At 38.2% G+C, this 9273-nt stretch overlaps 1 long non-coding RNA gene across 1 annotated transcript; it reads right to left on the bottom strand.

Moving 5' to 3' along the window:
- Positions 1 to 1213: 1213 nt before the first annotated feature.
- LOC125804004 (uncharacterized) lies at positions 1214 to 1611 on the bottom strand. The gene is made up of 2 exons (XR_007440521.1): positions 1425 to 1611; positions 1214 to 1332 (listed from the first exon to the last, which is right to left on the bottom strand). It is a non-coding gene; the product is annotated as an uncharacterized LOC125804004 (long non-coding RNA).
- Between the last annotated feature and the right edge of the window lie 7662 nt (positions 1612 to 9273).

A 9273-nucleotide genomic window follows, 5' to 3' on the forward strand; every position in this document is an offset into this window, starting at 1 on the left:
CAGCGACGGCTGCGAGAAGAATACGGTAACAGTTTTTGGTGATGTTGGACCTCGCCTCCCTTTAGGAAAGACACTTCTGGTTTCCCGACACACATTCCTCGGGCTTTGCCTGAATCGGAATCGTTAGGTGGCCAGATTATAGTGGTATTGAGGGGAAGAAAGGGAGAAGATTAATGATTTGTTCTCCACCGCTAAAGCCTGCGAAAGCCCGCAGTAATTGGCTCGGGTACAGTTTTAGTGATTGCAAATCTAAGGCCTCAAAAGAATAAAAAGACAGGACACACATTTGTAGGAGACACACACACACACACACACACACACACACACACACACACACACACAAACACACACACACACACACACACCACAGTCTTGAGGGAGCGTATAAAAACATAACCTCTACCAGCCCTTCTGTCTTAATGTCATTATAAATTCTTTCCAAAAGCTGTGGTGATTAAAATGATTATTTTAGATGTTTATTTTAAACTTTGTCCTCTGCTTTCATGCCTATCCAGACCCTTTTTTTCTCTCCACTGAGTGAAACCATAGGGGAGACTGGAGTTAGAGGATCCAAAGACTTTCCACTTTGTGGACAGTGGAGTTAAGAATGGGGCAGAGGGTAACTATAGGGTAATGGACTTCACAGGCAAGGGAAGCAGAGCTTACTCTACATCTGCTCTATAGACCATTCGCTTGGGGGAAAAAAAAACTGAAGACTGCTCTACCAAATCCTAGGTACTTTATCATGCTAACCGGGATGCTAGGATCGCTACAGCCAACAATAGTAACAAGCAACTGCGGCGCCAAAATCACGGCACTTACAGAATCACGCTAGTCCGTCTTCTGGGAAGTGATGACAGCAGTTATTTATTCATGTTGGGGGTTACGGTTATTTTGGGCTTCAGAATGTCTGATCTGGATTTGGGAGATGTTTTATGCAGGAATGATTCTAGGATCTAACATTTTTTTCAGACTATCAGCTTTGTGGTCGCAGCCATTGACAAGAAACTACCAGGCTGCTGAAACGAGTTTTTTTTTTGGGCTCAAGAAAGAAGAATATGTTCATATTCATAGAAAACTGAGGAAGACCAACATAAACCTTTCTTACTCCGTGCCCCATTCACCAATGATGCATGTTATGTGAGCTTGTATTGTTGAATAGACTCTAGGTAGACACAAAGATTCATGGGTGGCCTGTCGGCGAGACGGTCAATAAAGTTCTCACCATTTTAGAGCCAAATCTTACAACTGGTTGAAACACTACAACAAATCACAGATCAGGTTCAAACTCTCAATAATCCAGCCCCTTTCTCCAAATTCATCCTGGAATCCCTGGTGGAAAAAAAGATATACTTAATTGTACTTAAAATATATTGAGAAATGTCCAAGTATGCTGTAAATATACTAACAGATTTATGTCTTACTTGAAATGCAGGGGTTGGACAATGAAACAGTTCTGGTGGAAACAGAAGAGTTGAGGTGCTCATTGTTGAATTCTGCCGTGATTTGGGCAGCCGTGGATTTATGTTTTTTGGATACAATCTGGGTTAGCACCCAAACATCCCTTTCAGACAGCTCCCTCTTACATCCACAGTTAATCCACAGTTAAGGCTCTGTTGAAAATAAGACACACCACACATTAGAAGTTACTCAGTTTAGGTTTTATTCAGTTTAAACACAGAAGCTAAACATTGAACCACTTACTTGTAGCAGCATAGAAACACTTTCAAACAGAGTCACCTGTACCAATCAGCTCTTTTATAGGGGAGTTTCACGCCTTTTTAGAGTGGAACATACCATTCCTGAATTTGGGGCAGGGGGGTTATTGTAGTGTAGCCTTATGTTTCTGTCACATGATAGAAATATATATTTGCCTTTTCTTCCATTTCTATCCTATGATTCAGTGTTTAGAATATCTGGGTTTATAGTTTTCAAGCTCACTATCAAGTTTACATGTTCGATAATTTAGTTAATGGAAGCTTCTTCAGGTGGATTGGCCTGGAGGGAGGGGCTAAGACTTTATATAGAGGAGGCACAGCAAGTGCAAGATAGAGGGAAATTACTGGATATGTGTTTCCCATGGTTCCCCGAAAAGCTTTCAAAATTGCAATAGAAAATGATCAAATGCATTGATCAAAATATTTTACTAGATTTTAGTCACTAAAAAACTGAAGAATTCATATCTTTGCTGTCCATCTCCAAAACAGAAACTTTACAAGAGAGAAATAAAACATATTTAACAGTTAATGGAACTCAATGTAAAAGGAACATTTTTCAGGCCATTTTGGAAAATTTCTATTGGTCCATTCATCAAGAAATTTGGACACAGTGTCCAAGGTACGGTTTGAGCACTCAAATTATGTAGTAAACTAAAAATCATCAAAAAAAGGAGAGTGCTGATATCCTCCATCACTTTTTGCTATGGAAGGTGGTGTCGCCATGGTTCCATTTTTACCAGGTAAAATGTGTTACTGATTTATCCTACTGACTGGACGTTATTCAAGCTGGAGTAGACAGTGAACAGTCAGCTTCTCCAACTGTCATTTTGGGGCCTCCCAACATCTACAGAATTAAAATAACTAATTTATTACTAATAACACTTATTTGAATGGCCTAATAAATGCTCAAACTAACTTTCAACTCAATATCTATTAAATGCAACTGATCTATAGCTCTCAGCTATAGAACCAAACCCTGCATCCAACTACCCTAACCCAATCCTGAAGCTAAACCTTAAACCTAACCCTAACATGTTAAGATTAGAGTGCAGTCTTGAGTTAGTTGTAGGGTTGACTGTCAGTTGGGCATCTATGAGGCATCTATAATGGATGGACCATCCAAAAAATCCAAAGTAATACCAGTAATTTACCTAATATACCTAAAAGGTATATTATCTACACTTGATTAAATGAGCTAAGGCATGATAACAGGCACAAAGACACAGTAAATGTAAATCATCTCATCTTCTCATCTCATATTTAAACATCCCCAGCTGACACACAACCGACCTTCAACATTGTAATATGGTTGAAATATGACTAAAGTAATGTTAAATGGTTGTGCTAACGTTGACATTTTAACATAGAATCAACATAATGTCCTCAAACTTCTGCCTTTTGAATTAGCATTAGGTTCAATGCAGGAATGAAAGTGTTTTGCTTCTATTTGCAGTAACTGCTTTTTAGTTTAACACCAACACTTCACTATACCTGTTCTATACCATACAGGTTCTATTTGTTTTACTGTTTTAGTGTTTTGAGATCAGATGTTGAATCAGATTGGTAGCGGAGGGTAACTTTCTTTATACTCAGATTTACTGCAGTGATGTACGTTTATTGTTAACACTTTGTTAACCAGAGGATTTTCTAATTTTAGTGAGCTATGGTTTATTAAATGTTGAGCGTATGACGTTGAAACAACGTTGCTGTATCAACGTTGATTCACTTTTCAAAATCAACAGTTGTTTCAACGTTGATTCAACCATAACACATACGTTGATCGACGTTGATTCAATGTTTATTCAACATTGAAATGCCAGCTGAGAATGGTTTATTAAAGGTTTAACGTATGACGTTGAAACAACTTTGCCATATCAATGTTGATTCAACGTTTGTTCAACATGGAAATGCCAGCTGGGTCTCTACATCTCTGTGTTTGGGTGGATTCCTTCTCTGAGACGTGTGAAATCTTGCAGACTCTAAACTGACCATTCTTGGAGGTGCGATTACTGGATTTGGACCTGAGACAGAGGGCCACCTTAACTCTGCTGATATATTACCACAGTTCTTCCATCTGTCCAAATCTCTTTTCTCCAATCAGGACCACACAAGGTGCACTGCACTCCACCTAGGCCTTTAATTTCTCAGTTGCTGGAAGGGTTTGGCAGGGCACCAGTCTTGGCGCTTGGAGACCTTGGCGCTTGACTTTGACATTTTCAATAAAATAACTGTAAAAAAAACATAAATAAAAAAATGAGGGCACCTGAATGAATACATATAGGTTTTAAATCAGAATACTAAAGTGCAGTAAAATTCGGTTAACTTTTCTCAGGTAACCTATAGATTTAACTTTTTTTTTGGGGGGGGGGGGGGGGGGGGGGCGTTGCGTTATCCCCAAGCCCACGTTTCACTGCGTCCTGCTCCACATCCCTCGCAAAAACATATGTCATAATCTGCAAATTTGCAGAGGCTCCCCTAGAAGGAAGTCTTTTATTAGGCATTTTGTTTTCCTTTGCTGCAGGCGGCAGACAAAATAAACTCGACCTGAGATTTATTTCATGTTCCTCTCGGCGGCATGGCATCCAAGAATCACACGCCGCTCTAGGTTCACCGGGAGAAAAGAATCTTAATCATAACAATGGGCCCGGCTACGGCAGGAGACACCGTTGCGCGCTAGATGCTACAAGCTAAAGTGCATGGGGAGGGAGCGGGGGGGCGGGGGAGGGGATAAAAAAATGAAAAAGCATAATGTGTTTCATTGTGCCACTGAGAGAATGAGAGGAGAAACTGTTGATTTAGTCTTTGTTTCAGTATTTTCATTCATTCCCCCACAAGACAGGGCTGAATATTCAGCGCTCGACTCCCGAGGACTCCAAAGTAAACAGGAGTCTCGCGGCGAGTGACCCCTGCTCCACATCTCCAGGCCAAGCTGAGAGAGGGCGGGAGCACGGGAAGGAGCAGGTAGCTGGAACAGGAAATTGCCGGGGGGGGTTTTTTAGTGCACGGAGTGCAAAATGTGAGTTAGCGTAAAAAGCAAGGCCGATTTGGTGTGGGCTGGGCGAGTGGAGAAAAGATGCATAGTTTTGGTCACATGACACCCTCCGCCTCAGGTCAGGTAATCCTATCATTGTGGAAAGCTGCTGTCAGAAGAAATCAGTTCTAGGCTTGCTAATGAGCTGTCAGTGCACTCACAGTCTTTCTGCACCTAACGGTTCAGCTGGAGGACCGGCGAGTCCGTGAAGGCCATTTTCCAAGAAGTGACGATGACTGACTTCTACTGACTTTTATTCATTCAGATCTATAGGAACTACGTTAGTAGGGAGAACTCACTTTCAAAACAGCTTCAATGTTATACTGTCTTTTTTTGCGATCAGATTTTTGTTTTCTTTTGTACAGAATTAACATACCTTGCAATACAACAAGGCACAGAGACACAAACACACAAATACTAAACCAAAGTAGTTTCAAGTAACTAAGTAAAAATCCTTTGTTGCTTTACTTAAGTAGGAATTGTGGTTATCTATACGCTATTGAAGTAACAGGTCAGCTAAAAAGTAAATGTTGACATTTGAGATTGAGCACTAGGCACCCTGTTTCAGCTGCATATACAAGTGCATCTAAAGTTAAAGTTACTTTTTTCAGTAATTCAGTTCAAAATGAGAAACTCATATTATATAGATGGATTACACAAACTGATGTACTTTGTGTTTTTGTTTTTTTTAATGTGTGATTATTGTGGCTCTCCAAACAGTCACCGATTGTGTTGGTCAACTGTTTTTTATCAAGTCTAAAGTCAGTGCAGCGCTTCTCCAGAAAATATTACAGCACTTCATGCTTCCGTCTGATGACAACTTTTATGAAGACGCAGATTTCATTTTCCAGCAGGACTTGGCACACTGCCCACACTACCTTTATAATAAGGCTTTTATAATATTTTCTGAAACACTGATTACGCTTAAATTAGATCATATGCTTAAAATAGATCACTCTGTGTGATACAGTGTTTGGCACATTAGTTTGAAAAAGTAGTTATAGTTACTTCCCCAAAAAAGTAACCGGGTTACTAAGTTACTCCACTATAAAAGTAAGTTACCAGTAGTTACCAGTAAAAGTAACTATTGCGTTACTTTTGTGTTACTCATTTTGAACTGAATTACTGAAATTAAGTAACTTGAACAATGATATTCAAAATTTATGAGATGCACTAGTTTATTTTTACTGCAGCCATCTACAATCAAAGTTTGCTCTATCTGGATAGAAAGATTTATCTGGCTATTTAGGCTATTTTCTATTTAAGAATTGTGCAACATTGGAGTAGAAGGATAATAGACAATAGAATAAGGAGTAGAAGTAAAAAAGTCTTCCAAAAAAAATGCCTCCAGCAAAGTATAGATAACCAACATTTCTACTCAGGTAAGGTACAAGGTGTATAAAGTATTTGCACTTTCTTAGACAAATCTGCAAACGAGTCTTGTTTAAGGTATTACTGTGAGCTGTGCAGTAGAAGTAACAGAAACGGACACTTTTATAAGCAGAAGAGACAGGCTAAGGTGCTAGACACTCTTCTTCGAACTAATTTTAACCTGGTCTATAAAAGCATTATTTATTTATTTTTTTTTTTTAACAAGTGTTTACACTTGTAAACCTAGGCTTTAAAACCCAGACATTTATTTTATTAGGGCTTTATAACTTTCCATTTCAGCTAAAACACCAAAACAGTCAGACTGTCCTAACAGTAAAGGTAAGTTGGCAGTAACCAAGAAAATACGTATAAAAATAAATAAATAAAAAACAAGATCACGCTACATTTGGATGGGCTAACATTAGTTCGACTTCATTCAGTCACTGGGCCTCAGTAAAACATGGAAACAGCAATATCATTGTTTACCAATCTTGACAGTTACAAAAGATTAGCTAGGATTAACTGGTGTAAAACAGTCCTTTCAGTGATGAGTTCAAAATTAAACACAGAACACATTAGAAGTTACTCAGTTTAGCTTTTATTCAGTTCAAACAGAGAAGCTTAGTATTGAAACACTTACTTGTAGCAGCATGAAGACACTTTCAAACAGTGTGACCTGTACCAATCAGATCTTTTATAGAGGAGTTTCCCGCCTTTAAGACTGGAACATACCATTCCTGAATTTGGGGCAGGGGGGTATTATAGTGTAGCCTTATGTTTCTGTTATATGTTTTATAGGAAAATTCATTTGCTTGTTCTTTAGTGTCTATTCTATGATTTCGTGTTTAGAATATCTGGGTTTATGATTTTCAAGTTCACTATCAAGTTTACATATTTGATAATTTAGTTAATTGAAGCTTCTTTAAGTTGGTTTGGCCTGGAGGGAGGGGCTAAGACTTTATATAGAGGAGGCACAGCTTGCACAGGGTTGGGGTAATTATTTACCCCTTGGGAGAAGCTATGAAGCTATGAAGCTATGAAGCTATGAAGCTATGAAGCTATGAAGCTATGAAGCTATGAAGCTATGAAGCTATGAAGCTATGAAGCTATGAAGCTATGAAGCTATGAAGCTATGAAGCTCTCCATTCAAATGGTACAAAAAAAGGTATGTTTCTTTAGGCTTTATGTGCATCACAAACTGTTTTGTGATGATCTCTTGGCTAATTTTTAACAGTGTTAGCATTGGAATCATCACTACCAAAAATAGAAATAAAACATTTTAATTTGATATCCATCCATCCACTCTGTTTTTGATGTGTGGGTAATGGGTTTAGGTGGTAATTGATGGTAATTAAACTTGTCAATATGATTTCAGTCAAAGTGGAAATAAATCCAACAAGATATGATATGTTAGAGTTAAAACTGTTGCAGCGATAAACACACTGTAACCACTTCCTGAACTAGAGAGGCCTCAGACGTCAGAGACTTCAGAGGTGGGCGATATAGCCCGAAAATAATATCACAATATTTCAGAGTATTTTTGCGATAACGATATTCTTGGTAATATGACATTTTTATTCCAGGAATATACTACTATGCTTCTACCAATAGTAAAGTTTTATTTATAGGCCCAATTTCTTTTTACCCCTTGGGCCCTACCACTTATCCCTACCCCTTTGTTTTGCACATCCACACCTAGGGGTAGGTTGTCCCAATTCTTGTTAGACTGGAGGGGTAGGGGAAGTGTTAGGACTTAATCAAGGACTCATCAAGGAGCAGGAGCAATACAACCATTAATTTATGTGTGGTGAAACCCCTTTATATGTTTAGTTATATGTGCAACCCTACTTTACCAAACCCTCTCTGATTCTGTGTTATGGTCACCTTATGGTCAAGTACTGTATGTCTTTGGGGCAAAAACTACTGTCAGTCAGTAGTGTGACTGTGTCCAGTTTTTTTTTTTTTTTTTTCCCAGACATGCAGGTCCATCTCAAAAAAATAGAATATCATTGAAAAGTTACTTTATTCCGTAATTCAGTTAAAAATGTGAAGCTCATATATTAAATAGATGTATCAAAAACAGAGTGATCGATTTTAAGCGATTATTTATTTTATTGTTAGTGGTTATGGTTTAAAACCAATGAAAACCCAAAAATCAGTGTCTCAGAAAATTAGAATATTATATAAGACCAATTGGTACTTTTGGCAGTGTGGGCAGTGTGCCAATTCCTGCTGAAAATAAAATCTGAATCCCCAAAGTTGTCAGCAGAGGGAAGCATGAAGTGCTGTAAGATTTTATGGGAAAACACTGCACTGATTTAGACTTGATATAACACAGTGGATCAACACCAGCAGATGACATGTCTTTTTAAACCATCACTGATTGTGGAAACTTCACAGTAGACCTCAAGCAGCTTGGACTGTGTGTCTCTCCACTCTTCCTCCAGACTCTGCTCCCTTGATTTCCAAATGAAATGTAAAATTTACTGATGGTCAGTGATGGTTTGGAGAGACATGTCATCTGCTAGTGTTTGTTTTCTGAGATACTAAACTTTTCGTTTTTTATTAGTTGTAAGCCATAATCATTACCAAAAAACGAATATAATAAGCGCTTAAAATAGATCACTCTGGGTTTAATACATCTATATAATATAGGTTTCACATTTTGAACTGAATTACTGAAATCAAGTAACTTTTCAATTATATTCTAATTTTTTGAGACCTGTATGAGACATTCTATTTTTGAAGTTGTGTGGGCATTTTACATTCCATTTAATCCACAGTGTTACATGTGTACTGGGAATATGTCAAAGAATTAGCATTACCACCTACAGTGGACAGCAGGTTCATTTAAATGGTTGGAACAGACATGTAGAAGCTATTAATGCACTACACTAATCCAGCACACCTACACCTACATTCTGTAATTAAGGTCACATGATCCACACATTTACAAACTGTCCTCGGATGCTCTCAGGATGTTCAGTACAGTTTATATCACTTAGAAACTCAACATGTTAAAGGAAGGAAGTTTCCACCTCTTTTAAAAGGTCTGTGAAATACGTCACAATGGGCTCTTTTAAACTGTACTTTTAATTCTGAGGTAAAAACTCATTTTCTTCACTGGTTGAAACTTTTCTTCAGTACAGTACA

This window comes from Astyanax mexicanus, chromosome 8 (genome assembly GCF_023375975.1).
Source record: "Astyanax mexicanus isolate ESR-SI-001 chromosome 8, AstMex3_surface, whole genome shotgun sequence".
Classification (NCBI taxonomy): Eukaryota; Metazoa; Chordata; class Actinopteri; order Characiformes; family Acestrorhamphidae; genus Astyanax; species Astyanax mexicanus.